The sequence below is a fragment of the Lactuca sativa genome, chromosome 3 (assembly GCF_002870075.4).
Source record: "Lactuca sativa cultivar Salinas chromosome 3, Lsat_Salinas_v11, whole genome shotgun sequence".
NCBI lineage: Eukaryota > Viridiplantae > Streptophyta > Magnoliopsida > Asterales > Asteraceae > Lactuca > Lactuca sativa.
This window is the reverse complement of record NC_056625.2, coordinates 140512067-140522199: the sequence shown is the minus strand read 5'-3', so window position 1 is coordinate 140522199 and position 10133 is coordinate 140512067.

The window sequence follows — 10133 nt, the reverse complement described above, 5'->3', positions numbered from 1 at the left end:
TAGGCCGCGTAGGCCAAGAACTTCTCGAACTAAAATTCGAGTTTCGGGCTGTGCGCTGCTATGTCAAATCTTAGAAAATTTATAACTTCCTCATACGAAGTTAGATTTGGGCGTTCTTTTTTTTGTATGTTCTCGGTTTAATGTATACTGCAACTTTTATTTAGATCACTAACGCTAAAAAAGTCCTTTATAAAAAATTCACTATTTACGTCTCCCGGTGTCGTGCCAGTTTTGCCGTAAAACTTCGACGGGTCATAATTCTTCGTTATAACTTGGATTTTGGCGTTCTTTATATATACGGAACCTTTAAGACATATTCTACAACTTGGTTAAGATTATTTATTCTAAATAATCTTTTGTCGAAAAGTCATTTTCAACCCCTATTATCTCTAAATTGACTAGCCCGGATCTACGGGGGTTACAATTATCTCCCTCTTAGGATGATTACGTCCCGAAATCATCAACGAAACAGGGCTCACATGATGACTCCATACGTCATCTCTTCATCCTAAGTAATAACCATAACTTTGATGTTTCTTCGAACGAGTATCTAACTCTAAGACTTCCTGATTGCAGGCGGTGCTCGATCTTGCACTTGCTCCCTATCTCACGTTAGACTCCAAATTATGACCTTCAAGTCACAATATCGATCCTTACTGGAGACTGCTTCTTCTTCTTAACAAACTTAAAATAAGTTATTTTATTACTACAATGGACTGATGTGTCATATTCTAATGACTTATCATTGTATGTTCCCATGCTTAGACTCAGGTCTCTTAGAGTCTTCCAGAACAGACTATACATTTCTTCGTGTTCTAATCGCATCTTAAAAGGTAGCATTTCTAGCTATAAGCAACTATCGTGATACCTCTACCGATCTCTTTGATTATCTTTTCTTTCAATCTTCCGGCTTAAGTCAGACGTTACATCAAACTTGGTTCTCTGAACCACGTAACATACTTATCGTAGTCAGACTCAATTCGATATGACCACTAGGGTCGGAATAACAATCATCCTCTTAGTCATTACCGAAACGATGGTAACGACATATTTGAATAAAACGATATCAATTACTAGCTTCTTGGTAACCTTGTGACTTTCCCTGATCCAAGCGTGAGTCCTATGCTTCCGGTAGTATAGGCCTCTACTACCATTCACACCTACTCATACTCGTTCCAAGTATTATCTCGTAGTTCTCCAAGTTATTATCACAAAAAAAAACAATTTTAACACATAAAAATGTGTCTAAACAATCATATAATTTTCACTAGACTCTACTAGGACTTCTTCCACGTGTATCTTCAATCATCAATTCTGCTTCAACTCGGTTGGTGATGGAAATGTCAGACGATGGGATAACTGATGGGTTTTGAGCATTCTAACACTTCCTAAGTGTACATGCAACCCTAATAACCTTGAATCTATGTTTTCTCTATATACATGCAAATTTCTTTTTCAAGGTTATTTCCAAACTAGCATGGCATGGGGATTACATAAAACATAAAAACTAGTAGAAATACATACCTTGTTGTTGCTTGGATTCCTTCAAGACTTTGTGAGCCTAGCACCCCAAATGTTGTGCCTCAAATGCTTCACACAACACTACAACCTTGGAATAACTAGAGAGAATACTTCTACACTTCAAAATCGGCTATTCCCTCACAAGAATACTCTAGTGCCCTCTCTAGTAACACTAGGTCCGATTTTACTAGCCAAAGGGTCCCTTTTATAGTGGTGTCACAATTAGGGTTTCATCATGAAGACCCATAATTGTCATGACTCTTCATTTCTCATGACTCATGGGTTTGTAACTCCCATGGACAATCCATGGAGCTCCAAATGGTTACATCCATAACCCATAAACCATGGATCATTAATCCACCATAAAAGAATTGATGATTGTCATAATCAACCCTATATATTTAATTAGTCTCACTTTGATCACCAAATTAATACTAGATTAATACTTGATCAAATACTAATTAAATAATACTATTATTAATATATTAGAACTTATAATATATTAATAATCATAAGTGCCTTATTCTCTCATTTAGTCTATCCAAGTGTTGCAATGCCATGCAACCCAAATGGACCATGTTGGGTCGGGTCAAGTTCATACCAAATAAAGTTATGGACTAAGACACTATATCCAATAGTGTCCCACTTGGATAAGTCTAATAACTATATTTGCAAATATGACTTCAAAATCCGACTAGCAATCGTAGCTCTTTCAAAGTCTCTCAGAACTGAGATGATGATGATACGCCATTTAAGATAAGTGACCATATAATCCTCTATTCTCATGATATCAGCCGGACAAACACATGGAACATGGTCTTACTTATTGTCTAGCATTTGTTTCTCGATCTCCAATTTGTTTTGACATAGAACTAAATTGAACACATCAATTAGGTTCTGACCGGGCCCGGTACATAGGTCAAAACCAAATCATCGAGGGGCCCAGATATCGCTTCTATTTCTAGAAGGAATAGATAAACTTCGACTGATATGCTTGTACTAACTACTTGTTGAATTATTCACAAAGGCACGTTTTATAATATCGAGTTACCAATGCGTTTTCGTACAATCAATGAATAACCAACTCATAGTCAACAACTCATGTCTCTAGGTTTGAAGATTTATATGATATTACCGTCTCACAATCACTCGAGATAAATTCCACGAAGTGATGCAAGTGAGCGTGGGTTGAATCCAATACTCAGCCCTTATGAGTACTCATGAATGTTGTAGCAACCATTGCATTGTCTAAAGCACTTTAGACAAATCATACAAGCCAAATTCATGACAGTCTTGATTCATATCTACTTCCAACATATGACTGACTGTGGATGGTTTGAGTAATATGATATATACGATAACATAATTATTCTGAAAGTCAAAACATGCAAAGTGAAACACAAGAATAATACTAATCTTATATGGCCCCAACACTTTGAGTGTAAATAAAACACCTTTTATTTAAGCACCATATTGATTACTCATTATTTATGCTTCGATTAATCAACTTTATGCTTGAATTAAAACATTAGTTGTCCCATACTCCAAGCATGTACACTATGGTCTTCCAAACAACAATTATGCCATACTCTAAGTATGCATACTATGTTTACATATGGTCCTCTCTGTGTGAAATAGATCAATTGACAATATTCCAATGATGCTCATTTCACAATTCCAATCCTTGTTGTAAATACAAGAATACCAAACTCTTGTCATTTACTGTAATCAGTTAGATTCTAAACTTATATGCAATGATCCCCTTGTAATGACTATGCACAGAAGTCACAAAGACTTGGCAACAGACATTACAAAGCATTCCAATGGAAAACAATTCCATGGAAATGAAGTCTCAAATTCAAAGTACATTCCTTTGAACATCCTTCTTGCATTAAGTTCTCTAAGCTTACACAGATTCAAAGAGTAACTTCCACCTATGGAAATAATTCCATATTCCTTCTTGCATTAAGTTCTCTAATCTTACACAGATTCAAAGAGTAACTTCCACCAATGGAAACAATTCCATATTCCCATTTTGACCATCACTTTTGAACAAGAGTTTCCTCTTTTCAAAATATGTCAATATGGTCCTAACTCTATACTTCCAATTGTCCATGAGTAACCAATATTTGGTAAACCTCAAACTGTCCTCGACAATTGCTTAATCATTTTAGTCATATCCAATTCTAATCCCTTTTCCCTTCTTAATTCCCTAAGCATTAGGAAAATTTAGAATGGATGAATATTATAGTACATGCAATCAATCCTATATCCGAAGCATATGGGACATGATTCATGCTATAAAAATTTTATTTGCCATGTTCTCACAATTCGAACTATGAAGAGGTATGCCGTAATCATAATCGAATTTTGAGAACACAACATATATAGAAATTCCTTATGTTGAAAAATTCCAACATAACATTCATATATATCCTTGACTAAAGTTGATAAAACTCAATCTAAGCTGGTAGAATTGGAATGAAGTATAAAATCCTCTCCCTTAATTATAGCAAACAACATTTCAAAGCAAATTGAAACTTTTGTTTTCTATAATTAACATTGCTAACTTGCAATACTTAACATAGTCATCATGCTCCGACTAGCATAATGATTACCAGCATAACACTTTATGCTCCCACTAGCTTTGACATGTACTCAGAAATCAACTGGACTTCTAGAAATCAATACTTTATTGACTTTCTTACCAAAGTTCATATTTCTGATACTAGATTGCTTTGATAAGACTTTATCAAAAACATACACCTTTCCTTAGATAGCTCACATGTTTGTCTAGACCTTTTTCAATTCTCACTAGTTAGTGTGTCGGTTAACCACACACGCTACACTAACTATATGAGAATGCAAATATCACAACCGCTATCTACTTAAAATCTTCTTAGTGGAAGTTTTCTCACCATTATTTTCATGAATCGAAGAGAAACCTTATGACACTTAGATTTTATGATGTATGTGTTCTTTTCCATTTTAATTTTGTCAAAACCATAATCACAGGACTAGGTTAGTGACACTTCCAAATTCATATGGACTGAACTTATGCAATCTTAATTTCTTGCCACTCGGCAACACAAGGGCCTACCATTGCTTCCAGGTTGTTATGCACACAGTCGAGAAATATCAGAACTCCAATGCAAAGCCAACCTTAACTGGGATGAGCACAGAATATGTCAACACGATAGGTGACAAACCTCAAGTCGTGGGTGTTGGAATAGTGTCTAACGCTGCAACTATATTAAGCAAGTATTTGACCCGATTGTGCATGGTCCTTTTGGGTTGCCTTCACCATAGCAACTTGACAGGATGATTTATAATGAGAGAAGAAATATTATTAATATATTATGAGAATAATATAAGGAATAATAATATTATTATTTGATTAATATAAGTCGTAAATTAATTAGGAATTAATTTGGTGACTTAAAGAGATTAATTTAATAAAGGGGCATAAACTGTCAATTGTATGATAGTTGTACTTTGGGCTAAATCTCTTAAGGATAAGGGGTGGACGAATTTAGAGTTTAGAAGAGCCTAGAATTCGTCCAAGGGCTTATCATAAAGGGATTGGATTGCTTAGGGCCTAAGTTATCCAATTAGGGTTTTAAGGGTGAAACCCTAGGAGCCTTACAAGTATAAATAGACCCAAGGGGTTAATGAAATCGGCACTCTTGCCTTTGGAAGAACCCTGGCCAATTTCTAGCGCCCTCCCCTCTCTCTCTCTAATCATCCTCTTGCTAAGTTGGTGTTTGTAAGCCATTAGAGGAGTGACAATTGTGAATCTAAGCTCCAAGGACAAGAAGATTCAAGCAAGCAACTTAAGGTAATCTTCTAGATATGTTTTTCTTATGCTATTACCTAGATCTATTGTTCAAAAGTCTTGGATTCAATGCATGTTCAATTAGAGAAACCTAGATCCAAGCATTAGGGTTTGTATGTGCATATAGGAATGTTCATATGAATAAAACCCATCAGTGGGCTAGTGATTAACAAAACTCTTGATTAGTTCTTGAAACTATTTCAGAATCTTTTAGACTCCCACTATCCTCTTGACTTATAAGACTTCTCTTTGTCAAGGATTAATACATATATTCAAGAGCTAGTGCGGATTCTTATCAAGTTAAACACTTCTCACTATTGGTGTTAGCTGGTCTTTGTTTTATCCAAAACATCACAACTTACCAATCTCAAATGTACAAGAATAGGAAACATCTTACTCTACATTTGAAAAGTGTTATGAACTTTCTAAAGACTATGTCACTCAAGTTACAATCTTGAAGTATAACTCCAGGATTTGTTTTCGGAACGAAATATGAATTATCTTTTGGTTTAACCATTTCAACAATTCACGATTCCTCTCCTCAGGCAACAAACACACTAAGGTGTCCTTAGAGGATCAATTGTAATATGGTTCCATAATCACTAAGATAATCATAAAACAAAATACACAAGTACTCTCCCATCTCTTCAGATTGAAGAAACTTTTATCTTTCTGCCTTATTTGATTCTTCTTATTCATTCTGCCATACATTGAAACCTTTCCAATGTTTTAGAATTACACTTAAACTCATAAGCATAACCGTATTTACTAAGCTTTAGTAAATCATAACGAATAATCTTATCTACCTTTTGTGGTGGACCTGACTAGTGCACAACTTAATGTACCCGATCCTTTAGTCCTTCGCTTGACTCACATGCGAATGTGAACAAGGTATTAGTCTTAATTTACTAAAGATGAAAATTCTCATTCATCACACATTACAACTTGCATGATTCCAAGTTTCTATCCAACTGAAACTTGGGTGATGACAATCTTTCCTTATTTGGTAAATTATGACACTACCACTAATGAAAGAATCAAATCAATTTACCCATATTGCTTATCAATGGAAACATATAAGCAACAACCCTTTTCACAAATCCCATTGTAAGGATACTTAAAATAAATAAAATCAAAACCATTTTCTTTTATTTTAAAACTTTGCGAAAAACTTATCCTTACAATCCATATGGAAAACTTGTTGTTATCTATTCCTAAGCAATATATCTAACTCTTAAGTAACAACTCAAAATTCTGATCACCAAACCATGCAATCGAAATCCATCTTCACGATCAGAATCAGCATATACTTCCTTTAAGTTTCTTCATTCTTCTTTGATTCTTAAACATCAATATATGACCCAATCACATCATGCAATAAGAATCTTAGAATAGAAACTTAATAAAGTTAGATAATGGACTTTACCTAAAGCAGAGTCAAACATTTGACTTTACTATCCTTATGGATTTTTAGGTAAATTTGGTAGCTTCGCAACCAATGCCCCTTCCTTTGGCAATAGAAACATATGGACTCTTTGGAAATGGTACACGGGACTATCACAGACTTAGCCTTTCTCTTTACCATTTGGTCAACCGAGTTGACTATGGCCAATCCCTTTCAATTGGGAAGAGAAAGGTTTTCTGAACTTCCAATGTTACCATTTTCAATGTCCATGGAAGTTTGGGAAGTTGATCTTCCAATCAAATTTTGCTTTACCAATGCTCCAAATCATTGCTGATTCAACATCATCAAGCAAATAGATAAGATCATTAAGGGTCATGTCATGATCTGTCATCAGGGAGTGACCCAGTCAACAGCCAGCTACCTTGAGACTTCGACACCCGACTCTCCCATCTTGTCAATATGTGACTTAATCTCCAAGACCTAAGCACATATAGACTTTGTTTGCCAATAGGGATTGAGTGACTTAGAACTTATCAGGTCTTGAAACTTGTGGGATAGGGATATTTATTGGAGGAGGTGGAGGAAGTGAAGTATGATTTCCAGTCCCACTAATGCACACCAAAGGGATTGATCTTTCACCTTGGTTGCCATTTGGGATATCATATTCATTAGGAAGCTTCTTCCTAAAGATTTGGGAAGACCATAGTTGTCTAAACTAGACATCTATAATGGGAGAAATTCAAGTTAGTTGATTTAAGGTCCTTAATATAACACCCAATATGAAATATTAAGGCTAGGACCCAATAACCTATTTATAAGTGGAAGAGGGATGCCGTAATCCAAATTATAAAATAGCTAAAGGTAGGTAAATGACGATTTACCAATTTCCACCATAAAAAACGAAATATAATTAAGTTTAAATTGGATTTGAAACTCCTAGATCTTTTGAGATACATTGAACTTTCAATGGCATGTTTGAATCTCGATTGTGCCCTCTCAAGTTTGTGACTGGGATGTCGAGGATCACAAACAAGGTGTGAATAACCATACAAATTGACTTGGTACCCTCAACAATATTACCTAATCGATGTGCCGGTTAACCACACACGCTCCACCGATCTATAATAAAGTCAAGTTACCCTTTGCCACTCTTACTAGTCCATGTTAGTGTGCCGGTTAACCACACACGCTCCATTAACGACTTGGTAAGGTACAAAGTGTAATTTTATGGGCTAGCACCAATTTCACATTTTCCTAAAGTAACTAAGATTGAGAACTTATAATGTATAGTTACTTTATAATTCATTATACTTTTAATGAGTATTTAAAGTCGTATCCTACCCGTTCGGCTAACGACCCTCCACCGATCAAGGAAGCGGTGGGTGAGAGTGGACACCCATTAAGTCACCATTTTATGGGCAACAACCTTATACACCCCCTTTTAGACCGGCTTCGTGAATGAGGCCTACTAACGGTAAGAATGACATATTCTTATACATATCTATAATAAAATTATAATAATAGTATAAGGGTGTATTTTAAACATTTAAAATACTTGGTGGTTTAATCTATTAATTAAACTATACTCTTAATTTAATTAAACTTAAACCATGTCTTTATGGAATTATTAACTCTTTTAATTAAACACTTTAATTAATTTAATGAAGTCCATAAAGTTTGAATTTTTAACTTTTTAAAAAAAAGTTTAATTTGGAATTAAAGTGTAAGACTTTACAAATTCCAAAACTTGAGGGAAAGTTTTGAAACTATTTCAAGACTCTTCAAATTTGTAACTTATGAGTTTTAATACTTCATAAAGTTGAAGACTCTTCATTTTATGAAACCTACTATTCTTTAATGACAAATTTTAAAGAAGTGACTTTTGGTTATCCATAACTTGAGGACAAGTTATGGACACCATCATTAACATTAAAATCATGAATTAAACAAGCATGGAGGTTACACATAATTCCTATGATCTTCTAAAAACTCATAACAACACAAATTCATGTCAAGCAGTTTCAAGAAATCATATAAACATATACAATACTTGAAAATTGATAAAAGTCATGCAAAACATGGGTTAACATAATCATTATGACTTTGAAAAACAGATTTTACAAGTCCAAAACAGATTGGGATAATGATTTTAATCCATTTCCAGCAACAAAACACGAAAAGCTGCCCCAGCACGCTCCTACTCGTCGAGTGCATTATCCTACTCGACGAGTAGGATGAATTAGTTCATGGACTCGGCGAGTCCTCCCCATGAACTCGGCAAGTCCAGTCGTCAGTGAGCAGTTTTTTCGATTTTCAAGCAGTTTTGCATCAAGTATACAGAAAACAATCCTAGGCTCTGATACCACTGATGGGTTTTGAGCATTCTAACACTTCCTAAGTGTACATGCAACCCTAATAACCTTGAATCTATGTTTTCTCTATATACATGCAAATTTCTTTTTCAAGGTTATTTCCAAACTAGCATGGCATGGGGATTACATAAAACATAAAAACTAGTAGAAATACATACCTTGTTGTTGCTTGGGTTCCTTCAAGACTTTGTGAGCCTAGCACCCCAAATGTTGTGCCTCAAATGCTTCACACAACACTACAACCTTGGAATAACTAGAGAGAATACTTCTACACTTCAAAATCAGCTATGACCTCACAAGAATACTCTAGTGCCCTCTCTAGTAACACTAGGTCTGATTCTGCTAGCCAAAGGGTCCCTTTTATAGTGGTGTCACAATTAGGGTTTCATCATGAAGACCCATAATTGTCATGACTCTTCATTTCTCATGACCCATGGGTTTGTAACTCCCATGGACTATCCATGGAGCTCCAAATGGTTACATCCATAACCCATAAACCATGGATCATTAATCCACCATAAAAGAATTGATGATTGTCATAATCAACCCTATATATTTAATTAGTCTCACTTTGATCACCAAATTAATACTATATTAATACTTGACCAAATAATAATTAAATAATACTATTATTAATATATTAGAGCTTATAATATATTAATAATCATAAGTGCCTTATTCTCTCATTTAGTCTATCCAAATATTGCAATGCCATGCAACCCAAATGGACCATGCCGGGTCGGGTCAAGTTCATACCAAATAAAGTTATGGACTTAGACACTATATCCAACAATAACTTCATGGATTATACCAAAAATCTTTCTTTCTACTAATCGAACATGTATTTCTCCCGTACTAGACGTATTATTTATTAGACGCATTCTAAAGGCAAGATATCACTCTTACGATATCTTTCGTTAGGTATCTTTTACTATCGTAAACTTTCTCATTTCCTCATTTACTCAATTCACTACCAGTCTTCACCATGATGTTCTGCACA